Raw genomic sequence first — 8,983 nt, 5'->3', positions numbered from 1 at the left:
TGCCGTATATTCATGATAAGAACGAAGTAGTGGTCTGCAGAACAATGCCTATATTGTCTCTTGTAACTATTGTCTCTTGCAGCAGGCTGCTCTAAGAAGCTTTCCTTTAATATTCATGACAAACAAAATTGCAGTCAGTAAGTCAAGAACCTCGGAAGCTTCCAGGTTCAAAGGATACTGCAGTAAAATAATTATAACAATATAATGAGATTAGGAAAATGACTGACGGAGACCATGCTCATGCCAAAGCCGCAGTGTGGTTCGATGTCATTCGCAGACTTCTTATTTCGCCGTAAAAAGTTATGATTCGAGTTGAATAGGCTATGTTTGAACTTAGCGGTTGATGCGCAGGGAGAATTAGTTCAAACATCTATTTCACAGTGAATAGTCTTCGGCACCGCACAATTATATAGCCTACATATGCATATGCACTCGAAATCTCGAAATCTTGGGACCAAACGTCGACATGTACGAAATATATGCACCCCGAGGCGTCTCGTAATCCAGACGCCGGACAGCACGAGGGGCATCTAAGCTGTGAATGTCGTAACTATTTCGGATGTAGCTGGAAATCCAGAATCCGTGCAGCTACAGCCGGTATAGACATACGAGTCATCCCGTGGCGTCGGGATTTCGATTTCGAGAGGACGTGCATCCATAACCGACATAGTATAACGAGTGACATGGTCACGTGGCCGGTATGCCCAAATCAGATACATCCAGTGGCGTTTGGCTGCAGTAGACTCGATGATCAACAGATCACTTCGCTGCAGCTTCATCTTGCAATCGTAAAACATATTGGCCAATCCTATGAACTGTAAATCGTATTCGTACACATCTCATTTGCTTTGAAATTGACACTGTAACCATTTTTTGTATGTGTCCGTGATTCTGAAGTTTATGCTATTTTGTTGCCTGTTTTGTTATTTTGCGATAATGAATAAAAAATTCTCTCTCTCTCTCTCTCTCTCTTTGGCGGCTGGATTTTGAGGCGCCGTGCAAAACCATATAATACAATGGAGTAAAATGCTACAATAGCGCTATATGGGTGATCAAGATATCAAATTATTCTATACCATAACTCCGTACAAAATTCCACTTCCGAAAGCCATTGTATTGTAGCGTAAAACTCACAAAACCCGCATGGATCCCTAATGGTGTTAATATTTGATTTGAATACCATCACAGCGTGATAGTGGTGTTACATTTGTTAGTTTCCAAGCTTTTCCTGTGCTGTGGACTTCTAGGAATCGTGAAGCAAGCATCATCGTTGTTTTTAGATGATTTAGTGAAAAAACATAGGTGAGCGTGTTAACTATTATCTGCACGAAGTCCGCGGACAATAGAGAGGCTGCGAACACAGCACGCCATAGTACTCACAGCATGTTGCCTAAGTGAATTTTCGGGGTCCATGACATTGTGGTATAAATAGATATTGAAGTGTTAAACAAATGGGCTTATGTAGAATTGTACATTGTACAAGTGTGCCGTAGCCTGTCGGTTACAGCTCGCTAACCTTTCCCGACTGCTGGGGCCAGTCAGTCTCTGACTAGGCTGCCAAACTTTACTGTGCAAGTGGTTCCTCCTGGTGTAGAGAGAGAGAGATATGGTATTCATCTTTTTCGCCTGCACCATCAAGATGCTTTGACGACGGAGACGCGATACGGGCTTTATATATATATATGCTACAGCAAGGTAATCTATATAGTAGATCTATACAACTCGCTCATTACTACGAGCTTATGAGGCTCATTTATCATTTTATTTGCATTAAATTTTTCGCGATGCTTACAACCATAATGATGAAAGTCGACTTTTATCAAAATACGCCAGCAAAGTCAGTGTCACAGAAGGAGTCCGCGCGCACAATTTAAACATAACCCGGCTCAGGTACACGTGGGTACCAATATTCCAATTTTCTGGAATGCCGCGTGATGTCAGCATAGATTCGAATAGAAGTAGGTTCGATGACCATTATATACCGCCCATATGTAGGTAGGCTTACATGAAATCTGCTGCAATCAAGAAAAGAAAAATCAAGAAGGCATCTATAGACCTGTGGTTCTCAAAACAACCAGTTCGTGGATTGGTGCCGACGCATTTACTGCCGGTCCGCCATGTGTACTATAATTTTAAAATCAATTCGAAAATGCAAGATGTTGGACTACTGTCCGTTAATTAGAAAAATGGAACATTGGACTTTGTATTGATTTACAAATGATGTGGTAATGAAGAGTTCATGGTTTACAATGCAGCAAGTCTTGCACGCAACTGCTCAAAAGTAACCTAAACTCGTTTATGGGATATCTAAGAAGACTTTTAAAACGAAATTCGTTGGTTTTCTACAGTGCAATTTCGCGACATTTGGCTTTATAATAAAAGGGTAGCACACAAACGGTCGCATTCTTTTCAAAACAAAACTGAACCATCAAAATCAAGACTGTGATTTCTAACATGACCTCTCCTTGCCGAAACATCTTATATATAATATATAACGCTCTAATATCAAAAATGGAAGCATTAAATGAAGTCTCCAATATTTTCTTTTGAGTTGCATACATTTGTCGTAATCACATTTTGGGTTAATACTGCTTTTTTTAAAGGTTGCCCGATGCCCGGCCCGTAAGGTCCAAAAGGTTGAGAACCACTGATCTACACACTATGACTGAGTGACAATTTCTCACTCGTCACAGTTATGGTAATGGGTTGGCCGGCATTTGATCATGTAACATAATGCACAAAGATATATTACAATGCAATGAGCATGTTACTTATAATTCTAAAACTAACCCTCACCCATATGATCAAGTGTCGCATCATTATTGCAGGATTTACCGCCTATGGGCTCAATGAGGCCACAGAATACTTCATATGCACTATGGGCTTCACTTTGTTTTGCTGTTTTGAGATACCTTTTTTTTTTAATCCAAGACTCTCTGAATTTCGAATAATAGAAACGCTTGCTAGCTAAAATAGCAAATTTATGTTAGAATTTGTATCGCATCACTATTATTAGTACTCATATTTTTTGTAACTATAGAAGAACTTCGCGTTAAATAGATTGAAAAGCTCTGCATGCTGCGTACCGGAAACATTGCGAACCGACCAACCGTTGAAATGCTTTTAGATGTTAGACTATATATTGGCGTATACACACCGTGAGACTTGAGATGTTTGCAGTAAAGAGATAACGGTATTCCATTTAAATTTCCGAGTTTCGCATAACAACCCGACAGACAGAGAATACTAGCAACAAATCCGGGTGGCGTTTCAACAAAATATTTTACCATTTCCGAAACGGTTGCCATTCTCCAGTTGACACATCATCATCTCTATGGATACTCCGAATTTATGAAAAGAATTGGTTAGTTTTATCCGGTTTTATCCCACGCTCAAGACACAAAGTATGATTCGCTTACAAACAGAATTGGAATCCTCATACGATGTGATCATAACTCAAGCTTCCAAGGCAAATATTGATCAAAAAACGAAATATAACGCGATACAGTTTCCAAGTGAAACATGATTAGAAAACACAAGATTACCACACAAGCAAGTTTGTATTAATAGCAGGCTTTAGAACTTCTAAGCGGCGCCGCGAGAATCCATTGTGCTAAGTTTAATTTTACGTTGTTTTGCATTCTCTCGTTACCCTCCGGAATTCGGAGCGATGTTGTAATGAAAAAATTAGAGGGGAAATTACGGGACGCCGACACTCGGGACGCATTTGATTTGTAACGGAATAAAAACGTAGACGCGACTCCTATTGAATTATAATCGGGATCGTATACACTTACAATGATACTGTTATTATCAAACGCAGCTGTTCGTCATATATGGTAGTTAGGGCTGGGCAAAATCGAGTACCTGAATCACGTATTATGCTTCGAGTCGAGTAATCGAGTATCACTCATTATGACGTCATAACAGAATGTAATACGCCAACGTTCAAATATGTACCGTTTATGACACCACAAATAATATTATGCCAGCTATCCATCCCATAAAGATACTTTGGTATATTTTTTCGACCATACCGATTTCATTCCACTTGGTGACAATGTTGTGGGATAATCATCACTTCGGAAATGTGCTACGTCCAGTAACCTTCGTAGCTTTGTAGCCTACTATATGTCTTGCATGCTACGATCCCGCCAAGCAAGCTTTCAAGTCTTCATCAGTGAAAATCAGTATCGAAACTATAATTGTCGTTGATGAATTAACTTTCAGTGGCGAGAAGCGTATAAATTCAGTACTCGAAAAATCGTGTTTTACGACTCGACTCAAATTAATAAAATTAATACTCGATTCAGATTCGAGTACTCGAATCATTGTGCTCAGCCCGAATGGTAATAACATAGCCTATAGATCAGAGCTGCCCACGAAGTGTGGCCCGCGAGACAATTTTGGCGGCTCGCTACTGATCTCTTCGATCGCCTATAACCGCAATATTTCACACAAATATACATTTTTCCGAACATATTCAAAGCATTCTCCTGATACAGCCAACAGATGTATTATTAATTCCGTCAAATGCTAAAAAAGACATTGACGCATGAACGCCATACGATAACGTCTTACATACAAATGAACCATCTTTCGTGACTCACCTATACTTGTGAGCACTGCGGCAGCAATGACAGTATGTATTCTGCATGAGACCAGAGGTGTTGGAAGTAGTCTTTGTTGGTACTGGAGTAGAAATCACGACGTACATTTCTACTCAAGTACGCGTATTAGTAGCAATTTCCAATTATGAAAAAATCGTAAGTATTCCAGGCGCAGTTTCGACTACAAATGTTCAGTATAAGTATAGTATAAAATCATACTCAATTGACTTAGTAGTGCAATTAGACAAAATATACCAGAGTATACTTCGAAATAACAGAGGTGCTGCGTTACCGACCATCCCCGGGAGAGATAGGGCATATTTCCGACCCGGAAAGCAGATCAATTTTCCGGTGAATTTTGAGATGTCAGAATAAACTACTTACAGTCCGTGTACGTATGAGGAATTGAGCATGCGACACTTGAGCATGTAAGTAAAGTTTGGGGTTAGGGCCGGTGATGATTGAAATTGAGGATTGAGTTGGGGTTATAGGTTTGGGGTTATGATATATATAAGGGTTGATTTCGGATTTAGGGTGGGGGTTATGGTAGGGTTGCCATACATGTCCGGAATTTCACTGTTCAAACGGCGTCCGGAAGGAAATGTTGAAATATGCCTAAAGGTCCGGAATGTTGAAGCCTTGAAGGTAGCTGAAAATTTCGTCGTAAATCAACATAAACTACGCTATATCTTATTTTAGGGACAATATATGCTACTTGAAATTTTTCTTCGCGCTGCGCGTGTTTCAGTGTCAGTCATTTTGATTTTAAGACGGGTGCCCCTGTTATCACGAAAACTACAATAAACATAGATCAAAATAACTACAATTCACTGTATTATGACTAATTGTAATCGCAATTAAGAGAACCCGTATCATTTAAGTGTTGGTAAGGCCGTTTGGGTTATTTAGTCAAAGATTGTGGTTCTCAAGCTTCAGGTCGTTTGTCCTTTTCTATAGGGATCGCGAGGATATTGAACTTAATCAGCTTATAACAAAGGCCGTGAGTAAATCTGGGCAAAGGTGCTGACTTTTCAGTAATCAATCAGCTTACCAAATTTGGTGGTAGGCCACGGAACATTTTCAAATTGGAAATGGAGTCGCGGCCATGAAAGGTTGGAAACCAATGTTTGTGCAGCCTGCTGGTGCGAACCAGCATTTCGTCTCACAAATAGTCTTATCCGTGTGACATGAACATTATAAGGCGATGTACAATTACATTCCCTGCATTCTCAAAGTCATCATCTCCACCAGCTCTACCGCTAACTGTGATCACTTGGGCTGTGAGAAGAAATAAAGTTTATAGTGATACAGTATATGGAAACCAGATGCACTAAGCCAGGGGTGTCAAACTCAAATTACGTCGCGGGCCGGATTAAAGCCTTCAAATCGCCCGCGGGCCGGACCAGTCAAATGATCCCCGAATGGTACCTCGTGTTCTTGCTCTTCACTTGAATACCTTATTATCAAGCATATAAGTAAGACGCGGATCATGGGGTTTCTATTCTAGCAAGTCGCAGTATGTTTATTCGCGTACAATGAAATTGGCATAATGCGATGATTGTACGGTTGAATACAGTTAAGAGCCGATATAACAGTGGCGCTGACGATAAAGTTGGCATATTTCCGTGCATTGTTTTACCGTCGTCGTCATCTGCCGTTAGCCCAGCGCATGCACTGTGAGGAATACAAGATATTTAACTCTAAACGCGGACGTATGTATTTGGATTATTATTGAATCGCCAGTTGGCTGTCTCTTCATAAGTCCGGGGGCCTATTGGTTGGGAAGTGACACAGCAGTGCGGTCACTTCCGAATTATATATTTGTATAACTAATATATTTCCATGTAAATTGCATATAAATGTTCCGCATTGGCGTTTTCACTTATGTGAATAGCTAGTTTTTGTACATTTTCCCATAAAACTATGAACTCAGTGCGCACATTCTGTCTTCTCGAATTTGATAGAGTGAAACCACAACGCCGCAGTCGGGCAGTTATAACGTGGCCTATGAACATGCTCGACATTTGCTGTCTTGAGAGGATATTTATCGAAAGTATTTCCAGCAAAAAAATCTTATCATTCATTACAAATGTGCTGGATATTATAGAATTTATCAATGTACTCAGAATTGCTTCGCGGGCCGGATATGGCCCGCGTGCCGTATGTTTGACACCCCTGCACTAAGCGTATAGTAATTTCACCTGACTGGTGAAGAAGCATGGTGCAGACCAAATGAGAATACCGACCCTAGCAGTCACCAGAGCTCAAATTCTAGATGGCCCCATAGTGTAGTTAATTCACGAACTATGTTAAAAAAATCCACTCTTGTATACAAGCATTGCCAGTGTGACGTCAAATGTGTTCAAAACTCTTTTTGAAAGCTCACAGGAGACACAGCTGAAGCTCATAGCAGAGAGTCACTCAATATTCGAGCAAACCTTTGTAACAAAGCAAGTACAATTTTTGAGATTGTCAAGGTGCATGGTCGTTTACTGTTGATTTTTGTATGCTGCAGGCACCATGTATATAATGGCTCGCAGTTGAAATGCAATAAATTTGAACCAAAGATGTTATAATGAAGTCAAAATTGTAATACATGAAAATTGTTCACAGTGCAGAACCTTCCAAGGTTCGTTTGTGAACGTGAACCTCTAAATTTCTGCGGTTCACTGTCACACATAGAACGCGAACGTGAACCTCACGTTTACACCATCCCTAAAAGACAAGCCCAACGATTTATCACTCTACCGCCATCAAGCGAATGAGATGGCCAATGCGATGTGATGCGATCTTTACCAGAGATGAGCGGATTTGAAATTTCTATGTCCTAATCCAATCCAAATCCGAACCTTCAAATCCGAATCCAAATCCTAATCCATAACTTTTTCATATTCAAGTCCATGTCCAATCCTAATCCGATTCCAACTGGAAATTCAGAAAAAATACTAATTTATGCAACGGAGGGATTCGAAACTTTTCTTTCACAACCAACGATTCACTTGATTCAAGATAACTTGATAACCATAAGTACATTAATAACTGATCTGAATAAAGTTTGTCGCCATTCGTCACACGACATTTCAATCTCCCAGAAAATATGTAAATCCAATCCAAATCCTAATCCGTTCTAAAAAAAATGTCTAATCCAAATCCAATCCAAATCCAACAAAATTTCACAAATCCTGTTTTTTCAAAACCTAATCCTAATCCATGCTCATCTCTGATCTTTACATCGCGATTTGCGATGCATCTATAATGTCAGCTATTCAAGGGAATAAAAATAATTGAAACTGTGTACATTACAGTAACCGCCACCCACTATTCAGTGTCCAGGATACAATTTCTATATACACACATAATGGGTAGACCTATACGTAAATACGACGTGTTCAGTTTGTAGCTCTTAGAGCGGGCATGGATAGTTCACGGACTAGATATGCACCCGATTTTATCCTTTCTGACCTGAGCCGGATGCACACCTTTCTGATAAGGCCGGAGTGGCATGCTATTTTGAAGAGTCGGAGTCGGTCTATGGAATTTTCCACTCTGCCCATTGATAGGCTATAGCTGTTAGTGCGGATCATGGACCGGAGCCGGATTGAATATCCGGCCGGAAGTTTTCAATTTTGGCCGGACCGGATCGGAGCCGGATCAGTACTTTTTTGATATGGCCAGAATCTTTATGGATGAGCATGACTTTTGTAACTAAATAACTACCAACCAACCAACCAACCAACCAACCAACCAACCAACCAACCAACCAACCAACCAACCAACCAACCAACCAACCAACCAACCAACCAACCAACCAACCAACCAACCAACCAACCAACCAACCAACCAACCAACCAACCAACCAACCAACCAACCAACCAACCAACCAACCAACCAACCAACCAACCAACCAACCAACCAACCAACCAACCAACCAACCAACCAACCAACCAACCAACCAACCAACCAACCAACCAACCAACCAACCAACCAACCAACCAACCAACCAACCAACCAACCAACCAACCAACCAACCAACCAACCAACCAACCAACCAACCAACCAACCAACCAACCAACCAACCAACCAACCAACCAACCAACCAACCAACCAACCAACCAACCAACCAACCAACCAACCAACCAACCAACCAACCAACCAACCAACCAACCAACCAACCAACCAACCAACCAACCAACCAACCACCAACCAACCAACCAACCAACCAACCAACCACACGCAAGTAACCGCCAAGCCATTGCGAAAATAAACGAGCCATGTTTATAAATCCAAGAAGCCACCGTACCCTGTAGGGCCGGATTTCCGACCGAGCTTTTTCACTTTTGGCCGGAGCCGGATCGGAGCCGGATCAGCACTTT

This window comes from Botryllus schlosseri, chromosome 6, assembly GCF_051294905.1.
Source record: "Botryllus schlosseri isolate E-star chromosome 6, Bs_hap1, whole genome shotgun sequence".
Taxonomy (NCBI): Eukaryota; Metazoa; Chordata; class Ascidiacea; order Stolidobranchia; family Styelidae; genus Botryllus; species Botryllus schlosseri.
This window is presented reverse-complemented; position numbering follows the sequence as displayed.